The sequence below is a fragment of the Thermobia domestica genome, chromosome 11 (genome assembly GCF_964235325.1).
Source record: "Thermobia domestica chromosome 11, izTheDome1.hap1.1, whole genome shotgun sequence".
Lineage (NCBI taxonomy): Eukaryota > Metazoa > Arthropoda > Insecta > Zygentoma > Lepismatidae > Thermobia > Thermobia domestica.
In genome coordinates, this window is record NC_137464.1 from 220,032,514 (window position 1) to 220,046,019 (window position 13,506).

Here is a 13,506-nt window from a genome sequence, read left to right on the forward strand (position 1 = left end):
TCTTCCCCTCCATCATCTCCTTACTATTGTATCCTTTCTTCGTATCCTTTCCATCTTTAGCTTTCCTTTATCATATCCGTTGGTCTCCAATTGCTTGTGAAACTCTTCTAAGTCTTCCTTCTGTCACTACTAATCCACATGATCCTCTCCGTCATATTTTCAATGAATTTTCTCTTTGTTGATCGATCAACATCGCTCCTTTTATGACAGAAGTTCCCTGATACACACTTCTTCTGGAAGGGGCGCGGTGGCTCAGTGGTAGAGCGTTCACCTCCGGTGCTTGGGGTCCCTGGTTCGAACCCAGTTCGCGCCGTGTGGACTTTGTGGTGAACAATCACGGTGCTCGTGGGTTTTCTCGGGGTTCTCCCGTTTCCTCCTACTTTCTTAAAGATTTCATTTCATTTTACACTTCTTCTGGAACTATTCTTATACGAACCTGTCTCCCCGCCTGCTTATTTTCATATCTAGAAACAATGGTTTCTTCCTCTTCTAATTCAAGTTCTGTGCCCTTCTTATCTTCTGTTTCCTTCACAAATTTGATAAGTTGCCTCTAAGTACTCTTCCATATCCCGAAGCAATCAACATACCTGCTGAAAAATATAAGCTTGTCCCCTCATTTCCTTTCGGCTTCCTTTTTCCATTGATTCATCACTATTTCTGCCAATACCGATGTCATTCTTCTTGATTCTATGCTCAGGCCCTCCTTGATCCTTGTTAACTTTTCTTCTATAATACAGAAACTCTCTCTCCATATAGTCCTCAAGGCTTCTTTGAGTAAGAGACTATTGGATGTGTTAGGCGTGAGGAAGAAGATTATAGTAGAAAGCCGAGAGTAGCTGACAGAAAGGAGAGTTTTACATATAAGATGTGGTAAATGTAACAGTTTTTATATTAGTGAAACGGGGAAGAACTAAGAGAACGGTTGAAACAACAGAAGGATGATGTAAGATTAGAAACAGAAAGAAATGCCATTTTTAAGCACATTAGGGACACGGGACATAATATTAATTGGTGTGAGATTGAAGTGTTAGGACTGGACCAAAGGACGTTAATAAGAAAGTGGAAGGAGGCCAGATTTATTAAGACAAACCAAAACTGCGCTTTGAATTAGAATGCAAGAGTTAAAATGGACGAACAGTGGGGCAAATTATTGAGAAAAATATTTAAATTGTAGGTTGGTTTCTGCTAGACTAGGAAGGGAAAGGAATTTATGGTGCATAGTTTAACTTTTGTCAACCTTTATTATGATAGGCTGAGTCCGTTCTGACCAGCCAATCAACGTTCAGAACTAGTTTCAATAATCATGGTATATTTAGATGCAACTTCCTCTTGTTTGTTACAGTGTCTGATGAAGCCAATATGTTCAGTTAGTTGGCGAAACTGACAAACATTAATTATTTTAAATAAACTTTGCTTTGTTCAGTGAATTGTATTTGCTTTTTAAATTTGTTTCTATGTTTAGCTGGAGTAGTGTATTCTCTATATAAGGCAACAAAGTACATTCACTTATAAATTGGTAGATTATTAATAACGATATCATTGGCTAAGAGAGACAGAATGTAAATAAAAGTGCATTGCATAGGATTTAATTCAGACGGAAATCTTCGAGAAAACTCACAAACTTAACTTTAACTACGTTTTTTTTTACTTTTTTATTTATTCTTTTTTAATTTAATAACTGTACCATACAAAGGTTCCTTCCCATGTTTTTTTGTAGTATTGTTGTCCGTCATTGAAATTTCTCCCTTTCACATTTTGTAGTCTAATCACTTCTTTTAACAATTCCCATCGTTAGTATATTTTTACATTTAGATCTACTTATGGATTGAGTACGTCGAAAAAGGCATAAGCTTTTCCGTGCACCATGTTTTGTTTTTAAATTTTAGAGTAATCTCAAATGGTTTTACGGTAAAAATTGTCTGAATAGATGGCACACCATATTCCAATGCTACATCACTTATATTAGAGAGGTAGGTAATTTAGTACGAACACATTTTAAACACGATTTACTTCGGTGGGAATTGAATTTTTTTTATTTTTTTTATTCATCACAACACGCTCTGAAGATATTAGTTAACTATATTTTATAATCAAATGTAATTTTTTGAACTAACGGAACGTCATAAATCTGTCTACAACTAGATATATTTATGATGTAGATTAAGAATAGGTGTACCAATATAAACATGTATTATATAAGCTACCTTTTCGACAAAATAGCTTCCTTCAAAATTGGTATCGTATAAGCGATCTTGCATTCCTTGATGCAGGTTCCCTTTATGGGTCATAATCATTATGGCTATAATTACATCGATTTCTCTACAAAGTTGGTCTGGAACTTCATTAAGGGGGTAAAATTTTCTCAGAATATTGCGACATACTATTATAAAACTTTCCGTAATTAGATACCTTATTTCACAATATTTGACAGTACTATACTGAAATATGTATTTTGTAATAGTTTGTCAGTAGTGTAACATATTCTAATAATTTCATGCTGCCTTCCAGCGCTAATTCATAACTTGTTCGCTTGAGGCTGAAAACACTTCCAAATAAGGAAGTAGAATACTTAAATGTTGCCCATTCATGTTTTGATACAGAGTTAGACTTGCTTCATGAAAAGGGCGTTTGCATAGAAATTAGAAGGGCACTATACAAACTAGTTGGAGAGGTCCATGATGTCATGTATAAGCAGGGTCGGATTTTCCACTAAGTCCGTGCCTAGAGACGGCAGCAGTTGAATAAATAATGATTAATCAGAGTAAATGACTCCAATTAGTAATTCCTTTAATAAGCCTATTGCCTTCAATCATTCATTGGTAGTTGATGTTGAGTACAGTTTTGACGTATTTACTTTAAACAGATGTGTAGAGGTGAGCATGCAACACTGTTGTGCTGGTGCATGTTTCGTTCCCTCGCATGTGTGCGTTACAATACAAAAACTCATTTAAATTTGTACAAAAATATCGAAACAAAGATATGCATAAATAAGTTCCTTCTTTTTTTTCGTTGTATTAAAATGTTCGTTCGGGTCAGGGGCAGCAAAGTATTAAATCCGACCCTGTGTATAAATGTGTGTGTTGTTAGACATCTCATATTATGACTAGTTAGGTATGCTTTAAGCTATAAGACAGAAATAAGGTACTTTTAAAAAATTGGGGTAACAGGTAGCAAATTATTTTGATATATCAGCACAAATATTTTGATACCTCGGTGTAGGAAATTTGCGAGAGGAAAACATTGTTTTAGTACTTGAATTATCACCACTGTTAAATTCTTATCTAAATGTGTGGCAAAAAAAAGTCTAATACCAACGTAACGACTCATTGAAAGTAAAATAAACCAATGAAAATAACAGAAAAGATGTATGGAGAGTGATAACACACTATGAAAATCAATTCAATTTGAATGCATCGCGAGTGCTTATATTCCATCGGAACAAAACAATTTCTTGAATAGAGGTTGACACAACTTTCAAACAAGTTAACATCCAAGAATCAATGTTATTTGCCTTGGTTAAGAAAATAGCAAATTTGATTAGTCATAGAAGAACTATTGGTAATGAAAGTTATAGTTAAAATGAATACAAATTAAGAGACTGTAATTTCAGAAACGCGTTAGAAAACTGATTTGAGGAGAAGGAATTGCGACTAACACCAGAGTCAAAGAAATATAAATAATTCGGCGAAAGAGGGAATTAAAATACATTTTGTGATAGCTAATGGATTTCTACTCTTTTCCATTCCTCCTGGTTTATCTATAAAAGAAAATTTAACAAGATAAGCTATTTTCTCTGAAACTTATGCCGTCTGCACTTCATGATGAAGTGCTTTCAGTCAGTGGTACTTTAACTTAGTTAAATGCAGACAGCCTTACCCGCAAGTGAAATTAGATCTAGCACTACAGCTTCAATAAGAGAAATTTCGCGACAGTCTTCGTCTCTATTATCCTGATAAATATCGAATTGTAGGCAATATCCTAGTTTAGTTGCAGCCACCTCCGTCTTATAGCTAAAGCGAATAGGCTTTCCTTTGATGAATTGTTTATGTATGTCTTCCGAAATATGGGATCATAGCTTCATCCAATCTTATTTCCTTTTGAATCGTTGCGAATGAAAGAACTGCTTCATTTAAGTGTTCAATTAGAGGTCTTACCTTAGTCATTTTATCAACAGTATTGATATTGTCATTGTCTACAATGTGAACAAATCGGAAAATTTCAGCGGGGACTTTCCCTTACCGGTCACCCAGGAAAAATTTTACTTATTTTATTTTCGACTCGGGGGGGGGGGGGGGGGGGCTTAAATAGGTTAAGAGATTCTCGCTCAATACTCGCAGTTTTATTCAGAAAGTAAACATGATTTGCCATTTATTATACAGAAAATCTTTACTTACATCTTTTATGGATATATTTTCATAAAAGCCAAGGCATATAAACATTACAGCAAAACGCATTTGAAACTTCAATTACTTTTTCATTCTTTAAATTACAAGTAAAATTCATTTAAGCGATTAAAATGGCGAAGCAAAATGTATTTTCAGCTACATTTGCAAATTCTACGATTTTTATATTAGTGTTTTCATTTACAAACATAATCTTTATTCTACTACAATTAATCACATACATTGATTTATTTGTAATGTGACACCAGATGAAAACTACTCCACAATCACTGCAATCTGCAATCATGAAATCTGGGTAAACTTCAGGAAACGAAAATACTTTTGCAGTCTTTGTTGAACAGAAGAAATTGCGAACAAGAGAACTTCGTTTACATCTTTATCTCCACAGGATCTTGAGGATTTTCCTCGAATGACTGAACAATATTTGAAAGAATTGTTTTGTGGATCCTTCCAATATAAACAGGCAATATGTTATTTGATTGAAATGTTGGTTGAAAGAGGTAATATTAATATGCAGTATGTTAAAGACAACTACAAGATATTGAAAACGACAGTGCATTCAAGACACACGGAAAGGAAGACATACAAATGCTTCATCTAAAACCAAATAGAGAAAGCTTGTTGCGACTGTGCAAATGGATTGCGAACAGTTGGCTCTTGCTCCCATATTGCAACCATTACTTATTACCTAAGTTATGGAAGATATTTGTCGAGGATTCCAAAACCAGCACAAATATTGAACAAAATATTTGATCACAACATTTTTTATGGTCATAAATGAAAACAGTGACAAGGATTGGAGTACATACTACAATGTTCCTTTCATTATTATTTGTTTCACACATTGAAATACTTGTACTTCGTACATGTAACTTACTTTCCGTTTGCATTATATTTTCTTCTGTTTCTTCTGTTCTATTATTATTTGTTTCACACATTGAAATACTTGTACTTCTTACATGTAACTTTCTTCCCTTTTGCATTATATTTTCTTCTGTTTCTTCTTTTGTATTATTATTTGTTTCACACATTGAAATACTTGTACTTCTTACATGTAACTTACTTTCCGTTTGCATTATATTTTCTTCTGTTCTATTATTATTTGTTTCACACATGGAAATACTTGTACTTCTTACATGTAACTTACTTTCCGTTTGCATTATATTTTCTTCTGTTTCTTCTGTTCTATTATTATTTGTTTCACACATTGAAATACTTGTACTTCTTACATGTAACTTTCTTCCCTTTTGCATTATATTTTCTTCTGTTTCTTCTTTTGTATTATTATTTGTTTCACACATTGAAATACTTGTACTTCTTACATGTAACTTACTTTCCGTTTGCATTATATTTTCTTCTGTTCTATTATTATTTGTTTCACACATTGAAATACTTGTACTTCTTACATGTAACTTACTTCCCTTTTGCATTATATTTTCTTCTGTTGTATTATTATTTGTTTCACACATTGAAATACTTGTACTTCTTACATGTAACTTACTTCCCTTTTGCATTATATTTTCTTCTGTTTCTTCTTTTGTATTATTATTTGTTTCACACATTGAAATACTTGTACTTCTTACATGTAACTTACTTCCCTTTTGCATTATATTTTCTTCTGTTTCTTCTGTTCTATTATTATTTGTTTCACACATTGAAATACTTGTACTTCTTACATGTAACTTACTTCCCTTTTGCATTATATTTTCTTCTGTTTCTTCTGTTCTATTATTATTTGTTTCACACATTGAAATACTTGTACTTCTTACATGTAACTTACTTCCCTTTTGCATTATATTTTCTTCTGTTGTATTATTATTTGTTTCACACATTGAAATACTTGTACTTCTTACATGTAACTTACTTTCCGTTTGCATTATATTTTCTTCTGTTCTATTATTATTTGTTTCACACATTGAAATACTTGTACTTCTTACATGTAACTTACTTCCCTTTTGCATTATATTTTCTTCTGTTCTATTATTATTTGTTTCACACATTGAAATACTTGTACTTCTTACATGTAACTTACTTCCCGTTTGCATTATATTTTCTTCTGTTTCTTGGATGAAATTTGCCTTTATTCAAATGCTGCAGATTTCCACGAATTGAGTTGCGGGATGAGACATAGTGCATCTGATAGAGGATATGAAAATATGTGTATGTGCAAAGTTATAGCGGCTGAGCACCATAAGAAACGGAAGGGGAGGGGGTCAAAGTTGGTAGGAGAAGAGCTGTGCTGTTATTGAAATACACCAAAAATACTTGAATCGTAAAACTAGTGAAAAATAGACAATGCAAACGGTGGCAGTTTTACATATTGGTAAAAGAAGAATGGACAGAGTAGATCACGAACCTCTGCCGCCATTTTGAAATATGTGATATTTTTTGAAATGGAAAGGTAGTCATGTGATATACCAATTAGGGCCAGCATGTTCTCAAAAAGTCAATTATGAATTTTATTGATCATTATCTGCACTTACTTGGAAGATTTAAGATAATCTTTAAAGTTATTTACGAAAATCTAGGAGACTAATACTCGTATATTGAAATTTGGATTTTCACGAAAACACATGTACACTCATGTCCAAAATGATTGTCGCATATCTATAACTGTCTTAGTGTAAGAATATAATTTGATAATGGTTTTCCAGAGTACTTTTAATACTGATACTATGTGTATAATCGGGAAATGTATATTTGTGGTAAATTTCATAGGAAAAGAATTATAAATACGAAAATTAGAATGAGTAAAACAAAATGTTGCTAAATGGACAAGAAAGTTTTATTTTCGTTGTATTGTTCTTATTTACTGCTCTTTTGACATGAAATTTTCCACATACATGTCTTTGCCGATTATACATATGCTAACATTAAAAGAAATACTGGGCGAATTCGTTATCAAATTATATTCCTACATCAACATATTTATAGACATGCGACAATAATTTTGGACATGAGTGTACATTAGACATATCTTCAAGCCAAGAAGACTAACAATGAAATTTGATATCCAAGTTGTATATCATTACATTATTATTTCTGACATTACTTTCAGTTTGGTTCATATAGTGCCGAAGAGAACAGTTCCGGTCTGGAAGAACTGCTTCCGCTTTTTTTATTGTTCTTATATTTTTTCTTGCTGTTTTAGTCGAAAACAATGTGGAGATTATATAGCTACCTTTTGTTAAATGACATACTAATATAGACCATAGCACAATAAAAATCTGAAAGATTGGAATGCAATTATTACGTACTGTACATAAACTACCTAGGTACTATATTTTTCACCACTTGCAATATTTTTCACTCAATTTTCTTTGTTCACCTTCGTAAGCATTAGCAACTTGGGATGAGTGTACCATGTGATATCTAAACGAAAAGTGGACTACTGCAGTCGAATAGAGCAATGAAGTTGTAGCGGAAAATAAGTTATCGAGTGAAGTGGCTTTCTCGAGTGTCTATATTGTGTCGCATTATGTTTGATCGGTTTGTTCCCAATATGAAGATTTCGATTATTGTGATAATATTGACATAGGACACGATATATTGTGTCCTTCAGCGATGGATCATCATTGCAACTTCCAAACTCGCGAACCACGTTTCTTTTAGATATCATATGCTACACTCATCCCAAGTTGCTAATGCTTACGAAGATGGACAAAGAAAGTTGAGTAAAAAATATTGCCAGTGGTGAAAAATATAGTACCTAGGTAGTTTATGTACAGTACGTAATAATTGCATTCCAATCTTTCAGATTTTTATTGTGCTATGGTCTATATTAGTATGTCATTTAACAAAAGGTAGCTATATAATCTCCACATTGTTTTCGACTAAAAAAGCGGAAGCAGTTCTTCCAGACCGGAACTGTTCTCTTCGGCACTATATGAACCAAACTGAAAGTAATGTAAGAAATAATAATGTAATGGTTTACGTACAGTACGTAATAATTACATTCCAATCTTTCAGATTTTTATTGTATATCACATGCCCTAATTGGTATATCACATGACTACCTTTCCATTTCAAAAAATATCACATATTTCAAAATGGCGGATTTCAAGATGGCGGCGGAGGTTCGTGATCTACTCTGCCCATTCTTCTTTTACCAATATGTAAAACTGCCACCGTTTTATGGTCTATGTTAGTAAGTATGTCATTTAACAAAAGGTAGCTATATAAACTCTAAGTTGTTTTCGACTAAAAGAGCAAGAAAAAAACAACAATAAAAAAAAAAGCGAAAGTGGTTCTTCCAGACCGGAACAGGCACTATATGAACCAAATTGAAAGTAATGTTAGAAATAATAATGTAATAATATACAACTTGGATATCAAATTTCACTGTTAGTTTTCTTGGCTTGTAGATTGTTTAACTAACATGTATTTTCGTGATAATCCAAACTTTCAATATACAAGTATCAGTCTCCTAGATTTTTGTAAATAACTTTAAATATGATCTTAAATCTTCCAAATAAGTACAGGTAATGATCAATAAAGTTCATAATTGACTTTTTGAGAACATGCTGGCCCTAATTGGTATATCACATGACTACCTTTCCATTTCAAAAAATATCACATATTTCAAAATGGCGGATTTCAAGATGGCGGCGGAGGTTCGTGATCTACTCTGCCCATTCTTCTTTTACCAATATGTAAAACTGCCACCGTTTGCATTGTCTATTTTTCACTAGTTTTACGATTCAACAGTTTACTTGATGTATTTCAATAACATAACATAGCCCTTCTCCCACCAACTTTGACCCTCTCCCCTTCCGTTTCTTATGGCACTCAGCCGCTATAACTTTGCACATACACATATTTTCACACCCTCTATCAGGTGCACTATGTCTCATCCCGTAACTCGATTCATCCATTTGGACCCTTTACTTGACAGGGCACATGGGAGCCACTACAAAAAAGGCTGCATTACATTATGGTGTCGATGGTTATTCTCTTTCCAGCTGAGGTTTTTTCACTTTGATTGGACAGTGTAGGTATAGGTAACATTGATTTTTTATATGAACGCTATTCGGATCGAGGTCTCTTTCATTTTTTAAAACTGTTTGTAACGAACAGTATTGTTTTCGTCTTTTCAATCTAAAATAAGAGAGCATACCATAACATAGTTGTGGACCAATTCGACGAAGCAAATAAGAAAACAAAGAGGGAGGGAGAACATTACTGTTAAGATCCTTTGTTTTAACTAGTAATCTAGTTTCTAACAAGTAAACTCGAATCTTGAATTTCGAGAGCCCATTGAGTCACTTTCTTTACAGATAAAGTGTCGGAGAGGATATATCTTTGTCATTAATTCTACGGAAACTTTCCAATAATTTGGTGTGTGGTCAGGTGTTCTTCATAGCCTAACACAAGGAAACATGAGGTTTCTAAAAAAATTAGTCACTGAGCTGAGACCTTATAAAAGATCGAAAGAGAATCGTTCTGTTGTAAAGCAAAGAAAATGATATAGTATCTTCTGTTGCGAAAGTAGTTCACCTTCGTTAAAATATATAATTATAAATTATACATCGCATTTTGCAATACAATTTTTCATATGCATCTAATTTCGAGGATTTTGTGTCAAACTGCGATTCGGTACCGCTTAAATAAAGCGCTGATATATACCGTCTTATGCAGAGTCGTTTTCACTTATGATTTGCGTCATACTAAAGGCATGACTAGTGCAGGAAACATGTTAGTCGAACTCCTTAGTATGGCACTAGTCAAACGTCAGAACGACTCTGCATAAGGCTCAATATATCTAAATTCGAATGTTACCGAAGCTCCAAAATACTGATATCTATGTACAATCTTGTTCAGACAATCTTGGTCACTGTACGGAGACTGTATACGTACAGTGAAACCTCTCTAAAGCGGACAGCCGTGGGGAATCAAAAATTGTTCGCTTTATAGAGGTGTCCGTTAGTAGAGGTTTCACTGTAATAATATCACTAGAGTCAGTGGGCCTTATGCAGAGTCGTTCTGACGCGTAATTAGTACCATACTAAAGAGTTCGACTAACATATGTTTCCTGCAGTGGTCAGGCTCTTAGTATGACGGTAATCATACGTCAAAATGACTCTGGATAAGGACGAGTAGTTCTAAGACTACCCCATTTGGCTGTACAATACTGAGATTCGTTGATGATATACGTGGTATTGATGAGAATCACCTTCTTGTGATCGTTGATAGATTGTTCAGCGCAACAATTTCCTGTTTGTTTGTAGTGGTGTTATTCAATCCCCTAATTGCCTATCTCAGATGAAGAAAAGCATGTGAAAGCATGTGTAGTTTATAACCCCCGACGAGCTACTTCAAATCCGAAAGTTGGAGTAAGCTAACTACGAAATATCTAGTAAAAGATCATACAGAGTATGGCTAAAAAGTCTGGAGCAGTTGAATTGTAATGATTAGATAACTTATTATTCTTATAGTTTATATTTTTACACGTTACATTTTTACAATTTATCGCATAGATATACAATATCGTATATATGGCTCCCGACGATGACTTCTTGAATTGGTTACAATTTAAGAAAGAATCCTGGACCGTTACATAATTTTACATATATGGTTACATTACTTTTCGAATAGCCCTCGTATATATATATATATATATATATATATATATATATATATAATAAAATTACGATACATATATATTAATTTCATTTTGTACCAACAATGATTTTACATTTATTTAATAATTAATTATATTTTAATTCTATAAATTATCGTCGAAGAAAACATTCAAAAATACGATCAGTTTATTAATTATTTAGGTCTTAAAATAGATTCTTCAAATCAATATTATGGGAGCTCTTTGACGAATCAACTCAGTGTATGTTGACATACTATATAACTTATTTCTTCCATTTTGGCATAATTAACATAGTTTTGATAAACAATATTTGTATCAATGCATAGATGTAAACAGCATAGAATTCAGAAGAAGTACGAATTACAAAGAAATTATAACAATATTCAAAGTGAAACAAAATAATCAATATCGTAACAAGAATTAATATAAGTAAATAAATTATATTAAGAGTCAATCTGAAAATTCAACATTATCTATGTTAATCTTGGATAAAACTTCTGAACATTTAAAATGTAACGATTAATTTGTATTATCCGTATAGAATTCAAACAAAGTACGAATTACAAATGAAATCATTACGGCACCTAAAGTGAAATAACAATCAATTGAATATGTTTTCTCGGACGCCATAACATTAGCTTAAGTTACATTGCCAAAGAGTTCGGTTAAGTTACATTGCACGCCACAATCTTGTATATATTTCTGTCTATTATTTGCTTCCACGGTATCTTGATTTCTATTTTGAGAATTTCTGCCACCTATGAATCTATTATGAAATCCATTTCGTGAAAAGTTAAACTTATTCGCTTGGTTCCTAAATGTATTGCGATTATTGTTCCTGTTTCTTCTAAAATTAGATTCGGTTCTATTGCCGGTAAAATTGGGTTCAGTTCTATTCTCATTAGAATAGAATCTATTATTATTTCTCGCATTAAGACCACCTTCTCTGACTGATGTTGCGAACAGGTACACTCATGTCCAAAATGACTGTCGCATATCTATAACTATCTTCTTGTAAGAATATAATTTGATAATGATTTTGCAGGGTACTTTTAATACTGATACTATTTGTATAATCGGGAAATGTATATTTGTGGTAAATTTCATAGGAAAAGAATTATAAATACGAAAATTAGAATGAGTAAAACAAAATGTTGCTAAATGGACAAGAAAGTTCTATCTTCGTTTTATTGTTCTTATTTACTGCTCTTTTGACATGAAATTTGCCACATAGATGTCTTTGCCGATTATACACCTACTAATATTATAAGAAATACCGGGAGAATTCGTTATCAAATTATATTCCTATGACAACATATTTATAGACATGCGACAATAATTTTGGACATGAGTGTACATGACTAACTTGATTACGATTAGTATTGGCTTGATTTCGAATACTATTAGCCTGCAACAGATTGACTTTCAAAATTTTGCACTGTCATAATAAGGTGATTGAAATTAACGCATTGTGCAGAAATCAACATTTGTTGCAACTTAAAAGGTAACAAGATTCGGATTGATGCTATTACTCTTGATTCCTGTTGATATGGATTAATTAACTTTAATTCATTATATACGGATATTACAAAATCAGTGAGGCTCTTATCCAATTTTGGGTTATAATGTCTATTTCGAACTAAGGCATCTCTATTGGCCAACATGAAATCATTTTCAAAATTGGAAAGGCATTTTTAAAATCTAAATAATTACGTAGATTACTTCTAATTGCTTTAAACCATACGGGACACGGTGGTAATAAAACAAGAGGCAGAATTTTCAGAAATTTAGATCGGTCTACTGCAATTAAACCACATTCTTCCTCGAACTTTTCTAAGAAAGTACTGGCCGGGATGTCATCTGTCTTTCCACTAAATTTTGTTAATGATCTAATTTTACTAAACCGAAAATGATTACCTTTATTAGTATACTTACAATGCCTGGAATTTACGGGAATGTGTTTCCGGCGGTGAGATGGATTTCTCATCCCATTTCTCTCTATAGTAGCTTCACTATCGTCTTGTTCTAAATATTCTTCCGATTAATTACTATCTTCCACTACTGCTCTGGATTCATATGGAATAGATTCATTATTGATAGCTGGAATTCAATCACTATTTGGAGTATTATACTTCTCTTTGATCGCATTTACTTCTTTGCAATTCCTTGGTCTGACTAGTATGCTCATTAACTAGTTTCCACAACTTCCACCGAACTTTGTATATCAGTAAATCGATGTAAAATATGTTCCATCTTATAATCTGTTCGTTCTAATTTTGAATGTATTTGTTGATTTATTTGCTCTAATTTACTATCCATTTTAGTGTCCATGTGAATAGTGATTTGCTCAAATGTAGCATCCATTTGTTGTGTTATAGATTGAATTATTTGGTGGGACATTTGCTCCATCTGGGTATCCATTTTTTTGTTGTATCTGCTCCAGCTTGGTATCCATTTTTTGCTGTTGCTGCGTTATTTGCTGACCAAGCTGTCGTAAGATCA

The 13,506-nt window shown here is 32.9% G+C and overlaps 1 protein-coding gene across 6 annotated transcripts in view; it reads left to right on the forward strand.

Annotated features, from left to right (window-relative positions):
* Positions 1–13,506, forward strand: part of LOC145664758 (uncharacterized) — a 67,786-nt gene that overhangs the window by 41,011 nt on the left and 13,269 nt on the right. The gene's annotated exons all lie outside the window — the stretch shown is intronic.